The sequence below is a fragment of the Rhinolophus ferrumequinum genome, chromosome 4 (assembly GCF_004115265.2).
Source record: "Rhinolophus ferrumequinum isolate MPI-CBG mRhiFer1 chromosome 4, mRhiFer1_v1.p, whole genome shotgun sequence".
Classification (NCBI taxonomy): Eukaryota; Metazoa; Chordata; class Mammalia; order Chiroptera; family Rhinolophidae; genus Rhinolophus; species Rhinolophus ferrumequinum.
In genome coordinates this window covers 87,641,256-87,654,572 of record NC_046287.1, presented here as the reverse complement: position 1 = coordinate 87,654,572, position 13,317 = coordinate 87,641,256, and the positions used below count along the sequence as shown (strand labels likewise).

Genomic DNA, 13,317 nt, shown 5'->3' with positions numbered 1-13,317 from the left:
AAAGTCTGTATACATTTCAAAGTAAGCCAAGTGTACCATTCTTGAAAATGTGAAAGCTTCAAAATGCAAAGTTTTTAAAAACTTAAAAAAACTTTAGTTAAGAAATGTTTTTATTTCTTAAAATTGTGATTAAACATGTCTAACATAAATGTCACCATTTTAAAGCATACAGTTCTATGGCATTAAGTTCACGCTCACTGCTGTGCAACCATCACCTCTCCATCTCCGAACCCTTTTATCCACACGAATTTAAACTGTATCCATTAAATACTAACGGCCCATTCCCCCATCTCCACATCTTCTTTTATCCACCATTTTATTTTCCGTAACTGTGTATTTGCCTATTCTAGGTATCTCATAAATGGAATCATACAATATTTGTCCTTTTTCATCTGGCTTATTTCGTTTAGCCTAACTTTTTCAAAGTTCATCCACGTTGTTGCATGTATCACCTTCTTTCCATTTTGTGGCTGAGTAGTATTTGATTGTATGTATATACTATATTTTATTTATCTGTTTATGGACATTTAGGTTGTTTTGATCTTGTGGTTATGATTAATAAAATATAAATACAAATATCTGCTTGAGTCCTGCTTTCAATTCTATTGGGCATATACCCAAAAAGTAGAAACACTGAATCACATGGTAATTGTATTTTTAATTTTTTTGAGGAATTGCCATAATATTTTACACAGTAGCTGTAACATTTTACATTTCTATCAGCAATGCATAAGGGTTCTAATTTCTCCACATCTGTGCTAACACACTCTCTTTTTGTTTTAGCTACCCTATGGATGTGAAGTGGTACTTCACTGTAGTTTTGATTTTCAAATCCTAAATGATTAGTGCTATTGAGCAACTTTTCCTGTGTTTATTGCCCAATTGAATATCTTCTTTGGAAAAATGTGTATTCAAATCCTTTACCCAGTTTTTAACTGGGTTGCTTTTTATTGAATTATATAGTTCTTCTTCATATAGTCTGAATATTAATCCCTTGTCAGATAATTTGCAAACTATTTTCTCCCATTCTATAGGCTACCATTTCACTCTTTTAAGTGCCCTTTGATGCACAAGTTTTAAATTTTGATGAAGTACAATTTATCTTTTTATTGTTGTCTGTGTTTTGGTGTCATATCCAAGAAATTATCACCAAGCCCAATGTGATAAAGCTTTCCCATATGTTTTCTTCTAAGAGTTTTACAGTTTAGTTCTTATATTTAGGTTTTTTATATATGGTATATAAGGGTCCAATTTCATTCTTTTGCAAGTGGATATCAGTTTTCCCAATACCATTTGTTAAAAACACTGTCCTTCTCCCATTGGTCTTGACACACTCATCAAAAATCATTTGCACATATAAGCAAGAGATTATTTCTGGCACATCTAGTATGTTCCATTGGTTTATATGTCTGGTTTATGCCAGTACCATACTGTTTGATTACCATGGCTTTGTATTAAATTTTGAAATCAGAAAGCGTGAGATCTCCAACTCTGTTCTTTTTCAAGATTGTTTTGGCTATTTGATGTCCCTTGAGATTCCATATGAATTTTATTTCTGCAAAAAAATGTCATTGGGATTTTGATGAGGATTGCATTGAATCTGTTGAGCACTTTGGGTAGTATTATCATCTTAACAATATTAGGACACCCAATAGATAAACATTGGATGTGTTTTCATTTATTTGTTTTAATTTCTTTTAGGAATGTTTTGTAGTTTGCAAGTCTTCAGTTTGCAGTATACAAGTCTTCACCATCTTGGTTAAGTTTATTCATACCATTTTATTTTTTTGATGCTACTATAAATGGAATTGTTTTCTTAATTTCCTTTTTGGATTGTTCACTGTTAGTGCATAGAAATGCAACTGATTTTTAAGTGTTGACTTTGTATCCTGCCACTTTGCTGAATTTGCTTATTAGTTATAAATTGTTTTGTGCAGCATTGTGTGTGCGTGTGTGTCTTTGTTTGTATGGAATCAAGGGTTTTCTGTATGTAAGATCACATCATCTGTGAACAGAAATAATTTTCCTTTATAAATCTTTTAATTCTAAAATTGGCTCAAGAGCTGTTTGGCAACGTTGGTCCATTCATTCTCTCATTCTTCTAGAAAAATATCAGACAGGTGTGTCTCTTTTCCCCTTTCATTCGCACTTTCACTCAGAAACAGAAGCAATTAAAATTTCCACCCAATTTCCACATTTATCTCTACATGTATCTGTGCCCATACACCTCCTTTTCTGTATTATGGATAAACAATCACTGTTTATATGACCAATCCCTTCACTTGTATACTAGATTTTTATTCCCTCTTGCTTAAGGATATCTTCTGGCATTCTTGACTGCATCTCTAATTTTTCTCTCTATTGGATCATTCCTATCAACAAACACTCTATAATTGCTCTAATCTTAATTTTATCTCTTAAGGTTACTTTCTGTGACAACATTGCAAATTTATCACTGATGTTTTAATAAACATCCTGAGAGGAAGATTTCTTCTTATTTTTATTTCTATTTTTTAACTATTTGAAAAAGTTATTAAAAATAACTTTTCTATTTGAAAGCCTAATAAATTTAAAGGTGTAGAAAAAATGTATTCCATACTCCAAAAAATATGGCAATTGAAATATTCCAGTGGAGCAATTCTAGCCATAGCTTCAGAAGGCACATCTCTCTTTACCTGTGTTCAACAGCAACAATAATCTCTCAATCTGGTAAACTTTGATTTTTCCTATCTACTTCTAAACATCTACTTTGAAGCTCCTAAAGTAGGTTTTATATTATGCCTTCAAGAAAGGGTTATTTTAAACTCAAAATTTCTTTGAATCTATAAACTATTTCCGCTGTCACATGATAGGGATATTTAGATGCTAATGCATGGCAAGAAAATATTTCTGCTACTTTGTTTAGATATATCCTTTATGTGTCACAACATTACTTTAGATTTTTAATATATCTTAATTTTACTTTTATTCTGGCACTGACACAATTTGTAATAGTAATTACTTTTAACAAGCATGATTCAAATTCTGCATATAAACCTCTAAGGAGGTGGCTATATGTAGCCCCTGGGCTACAGAATGACTATTCTTGCTCAGGACAGTGGAATACCATGTAAGTCATATATGTTATTACACCTGGAGAAAAATTTAAATTAGCCATTCTTTAATATCTTTAAGCAAAGGCCTAAATTATGGGGTCTAACTAAACAGCATAATTTCACCGAGCATAATTTTTTCATTACCCTATTAAGAAACTGAAAGTTTTATGAAATGCCAAATATATAAAATTCACAGGCAACTGATTAAAATTTGCTTGTCTTTTACTTCTGTCATTTGGATATAAATGCTTAAAAACAAAAAGACTGTGTTACCTAGAAAAGGTACATTTAAAATTCAGTGTTGAGGTGAGGCATGCAATGAAGTAATATTCAGATATAATCCAAAAAGACTGTTTTGTAATCCAAAAAAACTACTTTTTGAGTTCAAGTGAACATAACATTGTACTGTTTCTATACTCCCTTGATTTTCTCTGATGGAGAAATGAATGAATGAATAATTACTTAGAAAATGTGTGAAGTAAATTTCAATTTAGACAATTTATCCCAGAAAAGTCAGGCTATATATAAGTGCTCCCCAAATATGTTATCATTTTATTAGATTGCCTAACAAGTTTCCTTATATACAATGTTAAGCTACTTAGAAGCTAAACAGTTATATTTTTTGAGTTTTAAAGTTTTGTTGATTTTACTCTCTAGATATGGATAAATTACAAATACACCATAATGTCAGCCAAGAAATACAATACAAAAGGTTTGATGAGAACATAAATAAATATGCTATTTCTTAACTTTTTTTCCCCTTACATTCTTTTGCAATCAAATTATAGTTATTTGTCCATTCATAACAGCTTTTAAATGTAGACAAATATTCTCGGTATTGAGTACTGTGCCAAGCAGATATTTGGTTTCATTATTTCATACCAATCCTCCATTCAAACGGGACTACCTATGTGATAATGACTCCTGGTATGGCCCATGCCATTTCTCCACTCCTCTGTCTTAGTCCATTGGAAATACAGTGGGTCTATCTCTTAAATCTCTGCTTCTAAGGTTGCTGACTAAAAGAAAAGCCACCTTCCTTCCCTAACTAGATGTGGAAAGAACTCTAATGACTAGGAGCAGACCGGAAAAAAAAAAAAGCTAATAAAAAAAAAAATAAAACAAACCACTCAGTTCTTGTCTTTTATCTTTATACAATAGTCTTAGTTCCAAGTCTGTTGGTTTATATTCTGGCCTGTGGGCTCTTAATTATCTCTAGTGGATTTTGACATATATCAACTTTTCATTCTGATGATCTTCTAAGGAAAAAAGTCATTTTTTGAAAGGTGAGGCAAAATGAATGTGTCTTGCTTAAAAAGTCAACTGAAACATGAAATCTGAGTAAATGGAAATCTTTAAACACCTTAATTTAGTTTTCTTTCCATATTAGGTAACAGTTTAACAACATTTTTTAAACAAAGTAAAAAAGATACAAATTTTATATAAATTAGTGGTTTCTCCCTCACTTCCTTGTAAATGATTTACAACTCTAATTTTGTTTCAGTTATCATTTTTGCTTAGGCATATTTACTTTATCTTACCTTACACTGCTCTAATTTCAGTTCACCTAGCTTACATAAGGCATAACTGTATTTAATAAAAACATTAAAAAATTCTAGGCATGTTTCCTAAGCTCTAAAATCATCCTGAGTGCAAAAATATTCACTGGTCAATTTCTGCATTTCTAACTTTACCAATATAATAAACAGGCAGAAATAATTTATTGAGGCAGAAATGGTACAGAACAGTGAATGTGAAGCCAGAAGACCCACGATGGAATCCTGAGTTTGGATGTTATTTCAGTACATGGAGCCTCAGTTTCCTTTTTGTAAACTGAGCCTATTAATACATACTTCATGGCCCTGCTAAGATTATACAAGCTTAAGCTTTTATGAGCACATCTAGTAGAGAATAGGTATTTAATAATACCTGCCGAATCTAAATTTATAGTAGGATTTGAAACACACTACTGACAAAGTTAGGGTTTCAGTGGATGGCAATTCAACATAAACCAACAGTGTTGACAAAGAGAAATTTTTTGGAATCAAGCTGCATTAATAGAAGTATCTTATTCATAAGAGATGCACTGTATTTTGTAGCTCAAACCACACTGAGTATATTGGGTTCAGTTTTATACACATTATTCTAAAAGAAATACTGACAAAGTACAGCAGAGACAATGTGGAATATCTAAGATACTAATGGCTAGAATTCAAACTATGAGAACCAATGGAAGGACTTGGATATGTTTGGCCTAAAGAAAGATATAAAAACTATTTTTAGAAACTATACCTAGGGCCAAAGGATGAAGTTAGATATTAAACTGAAACCTGCTCTCTTATGAGAATTTTATTTTCTATCAATTATTATGGACTTAAATGTAACTTACAATACTAAGGAAAAAGTTTATATATATATTATGGTTCTAATTCTAATATTCTGAGGGCTAAAATAAAATGAATACAGATCAATTTAAAAAACTTACTTTTAGAAAAAAAAAAATCAGTGTATTTTAACCCAGCTGTTTTATTAAGTATTTGAAGGACAAACTGCCAATTTTAAGTCCTGACTACAAGGCACAAAACACTAGGGGTATAAGAAAACAACTTGAAGAGCCAAATAAGGAAAACAAAACTGAAAAAAATGTTAATGAATTTATTTATTGGCTGTAACTTCAGTTTACCTAGCTTACATAAGGCATTACTGTATTTAATAAAGAGTGAAACTGACTGTCTAGGCAAAAAGTCAGGTACGATTGCTGACATCTGGACATACATTTATTTCAATACTTCATTCAGTTTATTCCTATTTTTACGTGGAGATAACTTTGAAAACTCAAATATTTCAGACAAATAAGTAGTGACAAAGGGCAAGAATGCATAGTAGTTCTTGCAAACAGTAGGGGATGTTACCTACTGTTTTATGCTTAGAACTTGAAATCCCTATTATACCAGAATTCATTACATTTATATGTTTACTTCCTATTTAAATGAAGGCCTGTGCTATTAAATTTTGCAGTTTCCATTTTCCTAAGAAAACATTCAAAGTAATTTCATAAATAAGAAATTCTCTATTATTCTTTGAATCACTCTTCCTGAACTGAGAAGTTGTTCAGGGTGAGAAACAATAAATCTATCCCTTTCTATAATTTTCGCACTAAAATTCAAATTTTATGGCTTTCATCTTGAGAGCAGAAACATAGCCTTCCCTTATACATAAAAACTCAGATGTTAAACACATATATGTCAAAATATAAGACTTTGAGGAAAGGAACACCTGGCATTTGTTTAAACATTGTCAATTTCTCAAAAAGTTATTTGAACAACGACTGAAAAACAGCTGCACTTTATTGTAAATTTTCTGTTCAGAAATTACAGGACAAAACACTACAGCTTTAAGAGCCTAGATTTGATATATTTACTAAATTCATATCAATTGATCATATCAGTAAGTTTGCAAAGCCTTAACTATCACCAAATGCTGTCAGTACCTAGCACCCTCATAAATTTTTGTGCTTTGGACTATATGTAACACCCTTTACTACTAATCCATGTGCCAAAAGAGCAATTTGTTTTTCTCTCTTTTGGCAAAAATCTTTCTCCCAGAAAAATTCATACTGTAAAATTATTCAAAATAATTAAAATGTCCTCATGAGTAGCATAGGTAGATAGTAATTTACACAAGAATATACAGTAGTACCTCGGTTTTCGAACGTCTCCATTGACGAACATTTCGGTTTACAAACGCCGTAAACCCGGGAAGTAAATGCTTCGGTTTTCGAACATGCCTCGGAAGTCGAACATGTCACGCAGCTTCCGCTGAGTGCAAGATCCTAAGGCCTAGCTGTCGGCTGTTTTCGGACGTTTCAGAACTCGAACGGTCTTCCGGAACGGATTACGTTCGAAAACCAAGGTATCACTGTACTTCCATGACAAGTGAATTAAATAAAGAAAAATTTTCAGCTATATCTAGTGACCAAACATACCAAAACATACTATCTTTTTATTGAAAAGACAACCGATTTTGTATCATTTGCCATATCGATTAGTTACTGCCCTGATTACAATATTCTTATTTTACTTTCAGGCACTTACATTATTTATATTTTTCAAGAACTGAAAATATTTTCTAGAATGGTATGATTACATGACAGTGCTATTCTATTGCTAACTTAATAACATTTCTAAAAAACTTATCTTGATAATCACTCAGAGAAATAATTTTTGTCACTTCATTTCACTAGCCTAGCTCTTGAGGGCAGGCAAATTTAATAAGTCTCCAGAATTACAAAATAATTTGTTGTATCACTTTTGTTTACAGGATTAAAAACACTGACAGTACTGAGTGGTGAATTTTCTGCTTTACATTCTGTTCCTAGTTATAGTCATTGTCTTAAGATTTTTGTTGTTGTAGATTAACAAGATCAAGGCAATGATCTTAACTGCTGACAATGCTAAAGATGTTATTTTATTTAGCACCAAATGATATATTTAGTTATTTTACATTCACATACCAGAATTAGATAAATATGTACTCCCAAAAATGCAATGTGCAAAAATTAAAACATAGCTCAAAAAGAAAAAGTGGGAAAAAAGAAAATATGACTATTTCTGAATATTTTGTTAAGCAACAAAAGTGTAAGAGCTTTAAACTGAAAAATAAACTTGAAAAATATTTCATCTCTTTACTCAGTTTGTTAAAATGAACCCAAACCACTGCCATTATTCAATTTTGACAGCATCAAATATGTGGAACACCAATATTCCACAACTTCTGGAACATTTACATTCCACAAGTCAATAGCTTTAAATAAATCTTTATCTTAAAGACTCAATGGCATTAAACAAAAAAATAAGAGGGGATACACACATAATCACACAGAATCACTGACTACTGTCTCTATGTACCTATTTTTCTTGGTATTGTTTCATTGGAAACACCACCTTTTTAGTATCTTACATGAAAGGGAACTCCAGGCGTTCTACTTAGAACAGACAACAGAAAGCATTCCAACTATGAAATACTACAAATGGCCTATGTTTAAAAGATGCTGGAGAGTATCCAAGGAAGGCTGTTTGCTTAGAAATTTATAAAGAAGATGAAATGAGGTTAAGAATGGGATGCTCTCTGCGCTTATAGATCTGTTAGAAATTAAATGACACCTATTTATTTTTGAAAAGAGGACTGCCCTCCGGACTACAATAAAAGTGCAACATCAATTGGAAAGACTTCTTTTTTTCTAAGAGTTAAGTTGAAGAAAAGCTGAGCTGGTTTCCAAGGGACCAATTAAGAAACCCAAGCCTGGATTACTATATAGGATTCTTCAGGGATTGCAAATATTTCCATTTTAGTTTTCCGGAGACAAAAATATAAAGAGAAAAAATTAGAAAAAGAAGTCACCTGTAGCATTTGGCTACTACTCTTCAAACTGGCTCAATTTAATAATTGATTTCCACCCTAAAAACTTATTGAGTTCAATGGCTGATCATTTATGATCATAAGGTCACTCCTCAACACATACACATTTACGAGGTCACTTAATGCAATGGTGTGAGATAATGTAAAGAAGCATCTAAAGTACTAGTTTTCATTTAAACAGGGCCATGTCTCAACATCAAGAACTGAAATAGTCGCACTTAAGTTTCTTTTATTTAGAGATGTAGAATTAGATCAAGGAATAGGTGGAAATGAATCTTTTTGGAATAGGGTCTCAAATACTTTTAAGAAAGTAAGTACCTTGTGCTTACTCTCATGATCTAGATTTGAGAGTTTTTCCAGGGGTGTGGTATTAATTTCACCTAACCTGTTAGAATTATTCCCTTAGAATTAACTAGTTTTTCAAAAGTTAAATGGATCAAGGTAAAAATGTTTCTTAGTCTAAGAAAAGATGTGTGCATGTGTATATGTAAAAGGAAGGAAAAGGGATTGTCTTCCTGTTTTTCCCACCTCCTGAAGTTTTACAGCTATATTTTAAGCACTTCACAGTCTTAAGTGTAATCTAGTGAAATGTAAAAGAAAAATTTAATGAAAACCTATTTCCTCAAGTGGAGAGGATACTTCCAAATTTATAAAACCATAAAATAACTATCACTTAACCTACATAATGATAAGAAAAGACCACTACTTATTTGTAAATTCCTTTGAAGAAAAAGGGTTTAAAATTGTGATTCTCAGATTTAGAGAGGTTAGGACCTGGCTATAAAATACTTTCCAAAATACAAAACTTACCTAAGGTAATGGCATTATTCTTGCTCTAAATTGGATTAAATTAATTCCAAACTTCAAGGTGTAGGAGGTAAGGGGGTTAGAAAGTTGTCATTCTAGGATGGTAGAAAAAAAAAATCAGAAATTAAAGCAAAACATGACATCAAACAGGAACTTTTAATAGCAATGGTAGGGGGACTGTGAGTTAATACTTACAAGGTTAAGAATTGCTGAACTAAGTAGGGGGAAGTTTTATTATGGTCTTCATTTTATTATTATTAAACCTAGGAAAAAAATAAAAGTGAAGACTTTAAAAATTTGATCACATTATACAAATTAAAAATTTTCAATTGAGGTTGACAATCAGTTTGCTTATCCCTATGCAGCACAGAATAATCACAGATTACAAAGCCCAGCAGCAGCATTTATATATTTCAGTCCAGAGATTATCATTAGTTTTCAAAATTCACTTTTCTATTACTTTTAACTTCTCAAAATTTAAGTCAAATATGTAAGTGTAATTAAAACTCATACTTCAATATCTAACTTAAAGCACACTGAGCTTCTGGAGAACATCATATAACTGCAGATATTTTAACATAAATTTAAGATCATACCTCAAGATTGACCAATCTCCCTGTTTCTCACGCATACACACACACACACACACACACACACACACACACACGTATGCTACTGCAAAATATAAAAATCCATATATTGCTCAAATCCAAGAATTCTATTATAATACCGTATAAATACAAAGCTTAAGGTGGAGTTCAAATGCATAAAGAAATCTCTGGAAATAATGTTATGACCTATGGCCAAAACAAAACATAATTGTGAAACTGCCTGAATTAAAGAGTAAATGACAGAGTGGTGATAAGAGAAATTGTTCCATGGTTGTCCTTTACTTAATAGAGTAGAAAGGATTAAAAGCCAGTATGCAAAAGCAAACACTGCAGCTTAGACTAGAATAGAAAGAATAGAATAAATCCACCCATCCCATGCTCTTAATGGAACACTCCAAGTGTACATCTTATTGTAGAAAAAACTTTACTAAAAAAGGACAGCACATTTTTTTTTCATTTATTTGGGAAAAAATAAGTATTTTAAATCCACAGAAAAATCAAGAGAATACCAAAATGAATCCCCACATCCCACATCCCCCTGGCCCTGCAATCCACCTATATTGAATTCTAATATTCTGCCATGAGTACCTACTTTGCTTAATTCATTTTTTTAAAGAAAAAGACTACACATAAAATTGAGTCCCTTTTGTAACATATCCTGATCCCATTCCCCTCTCTCCTGAGATACAATCATAATCCTGAATTTAGCATTTATTTCTTATGCATGCTATTATACTATTACTACAAATTCAAGTATTTAAAACAATATATATATCATTGCTTTCAAGTTTTAGATAAACGTTATCATACTATATATGTATTTTATATCAATGTTACACTGTTTATAACTATCTTTTGCAACTTATTTTTATCATTCATCCGTGACAATACACATAACTCTCACTTAAATAGCAGTGTAACAAACAGTTCATCGTATGACTATGTCACAATTTGCCATTCTCCTGTTGCTTAACATTTACATTGCTTCCACTTTTTTTCTTATTAAAGTAAAAATAAACACGACTTTATCATATGTCGGAAGTTATCTAGAACATCTAAAAATGGAATTGCTGGGTTCAAGTCCACGTATATCTTCAACTTTATAGAATTTCGTCAAAGGCTGCCGTAAGAAAAGTTCCCATGAGAAAAGTTCTTCAGTATTTGGAAGCACATTTAAGAAAAATAAATAGCTACTATCTACATAAAAATTTTAAAAATTCTTCAGTAATTCATCAAGTGTAGGTATACTAAATGTTCCGAACAAATAGAACAGACTAAAATTTGGCGCAAGGTACTTCAACAAAAATAAAACTCTCATAAAGATTTTCCTCATGTGAGAAACACTAAGACTTACTCTAGAACTAACGTGGTAGAAATGACAAAATTCATAATTAGTTATTGAGCTTAGATCCATGATGACCAAAGGGGGGGGCGGGTAAGCAGAAAATGTAAATGGTTTATTGGTGTGAAGGATTCTCCCTCATTTCATTTTGGGCAGTGCTTCTCACATGTGGTGTGTCTAAAATAAGTAAAAAAAATAAATCACAGCTTGTAAAAAGCACAAATTCCTGAGCCCCAGCTCCAGATTCTGATTCAGCAGGTCTGGAAAAATGTTTTATTCCAGATTATTCTGGTACAGGTGGTCCAGACATTATGCACAGTAATTAATAGTAAAAACAAGGTATTTCAATATAAAGGATTATGTAACTTACTTTTTGGTTAAGGAAAGGTTACCAGTAATTAATGTATTGTCTCTTAAATTACATCAACTAATTAAAGAAAACACTTCAGTATTAGCATAAAAAAATAATTTCAATTTATGGTTGAATATGTTTGACATCTTGTTAAAGCAAGTTGAGGGCTCATTATTTATTTCAGATAACCAACCACATACTACAACAAAACTTTTTTCGATGTTAGCAGGAAACTGAGTTTACAGTAATTGCTAAGGAAAAACATTAAGAGCAGGAGTGATTAGTTGTGATTTTGATAAAGATGACCAGGGGGAAACCATGGTTACCTTTTTAAAAGAATGCAAATGTCAGACTTTAAATTAAGACATTAGACTCATACACTAAAACGTCATTTGTAGTTTCCAGCAAGAGTGCTGTAAATGAAATCGGAACTTTAATAGAAATCTATTATTTACTTCCCTGTAATTACAACCTATTGGAATTATTTAGCAATAACAGAGGAGGAAAACGTACAGATATTTAGGTTATGCAAATCTGTGCAAATTCAAATTGTAAAAATCAAAAACACTCTTCTATATTATTTGAAATTACAAAGTCCTGTTTCCAAGATTTAGAATAATCTGAACTTTCCAGATATAAGACATTTTTATAGTGCAAAAAGTAAAGACATAAGTTTCCACCTGCAGTGTGCTTTGTATTTAGTTATATAAAATATCAGGTAGTACAGGGTGGTGTTTTCAGTTACAGCGAAATCAACAAGAATCTGGCCTTGTTTAGACTAGGCTATAAAATGAAGATGGTATGGGCTCAGAATACGTGTCTAAAGTAAAAAAAACACTCCTGTGTGGCCACACAGTCAACTTTTCTTTCCTCAGTATATTTCCTAACTTGTGTTATCAGTAGCTAATTATTCATTTTTTCCAGTCTATCAGCTTAACACTGAAAAAGCATGAAACCATACATACTTCCACAAGACAAGACAGGTTTCCATTCAAACAGATGAAATTAACTGAATAAAATATTAACTAAAACCAAGTAAAAAGTAAAAAATAATGAGTCAAAACTGTATCTTCTGTTCTCATTATGCTACTTTGGGAAGAAAATACCTTTTTTGTCAAAGAATGTATTCATTATACTATGTATGGGTGATACTGACAGTTGGGCTCTTCCCACCTGGCCTATAAGAGATGGTGGGTGCAGGCTCCTTTGGCCACCATTATTGCTATTTGATGTTATTCTGTACAGCAGCTGACAAGCAGCAGCAATACTCCCAGCCGTAAGGGACAAGAACAACGGCTGTGGTGATACTTGTTTATTCACTGTTGCTGCTGTTGCAGTAGCCAACTGAGAAAAGCATATACAACACAGAAAAAAAATGGTTCAGCCCAACTTACCTAGCAGTCTGTTTACATCCCTACATGACAGACTTATTTAAGAAGGATTTTTTTCTTTAAAAAGCAGGATGTGGAAAGGAGAAGAAAAGATAAAATTGGTGTTTTGATTAGAAAGAGAACTTATAATGTATGTAAGGAAAAATATTATTGACACATGTAATGATCTTCAGCTCCTAGTCTAGGCTTAACTGCTCAATTATCAAAATTTTCAGAGGAGTTCTATCCAGGTTCAGAGTAAAATTCATAAAGAACAATTTCCCAAGCTATTCTCCTGGAAAACAAGAAAGTATCTAAACTT

General features: G+C 31.9%; 1 long non-coding RNA gene across 6 annotated transcripts in view; it reads right to left on the bottom strand.

Moving 5' to 3' along the window:
• The window catches only part of LOC117021615 (uncharacterized), a 68,182-nt gene that overhangs the window by 4,001 nt on the left and 50,864 nt on the right, over positions 1–13,317 (bottom strand). For 4 of the 6 annotated variants that reach the window (XR_004422887.1, XR_004422886.1, XR_004422890.1 and 1 more), the window contains 2 exons: positions 9,516–9,583; positions 9,324–9,415 (listed from right to left, as the gene is read on the bottom strand). This is a non-coding gene — a long non-coding RNA (uncharacterized LOC117021615). Of the gene's footprint in view, positions 1–6,954; positions 7,019–9,323; positions 9,416–9,515; positions 9,584–13,317 lie in introns of those variants that run through there. The other 2 variants (XR_004422888.1, XR_004422889.1) reach the window with 2 other exon arrangements.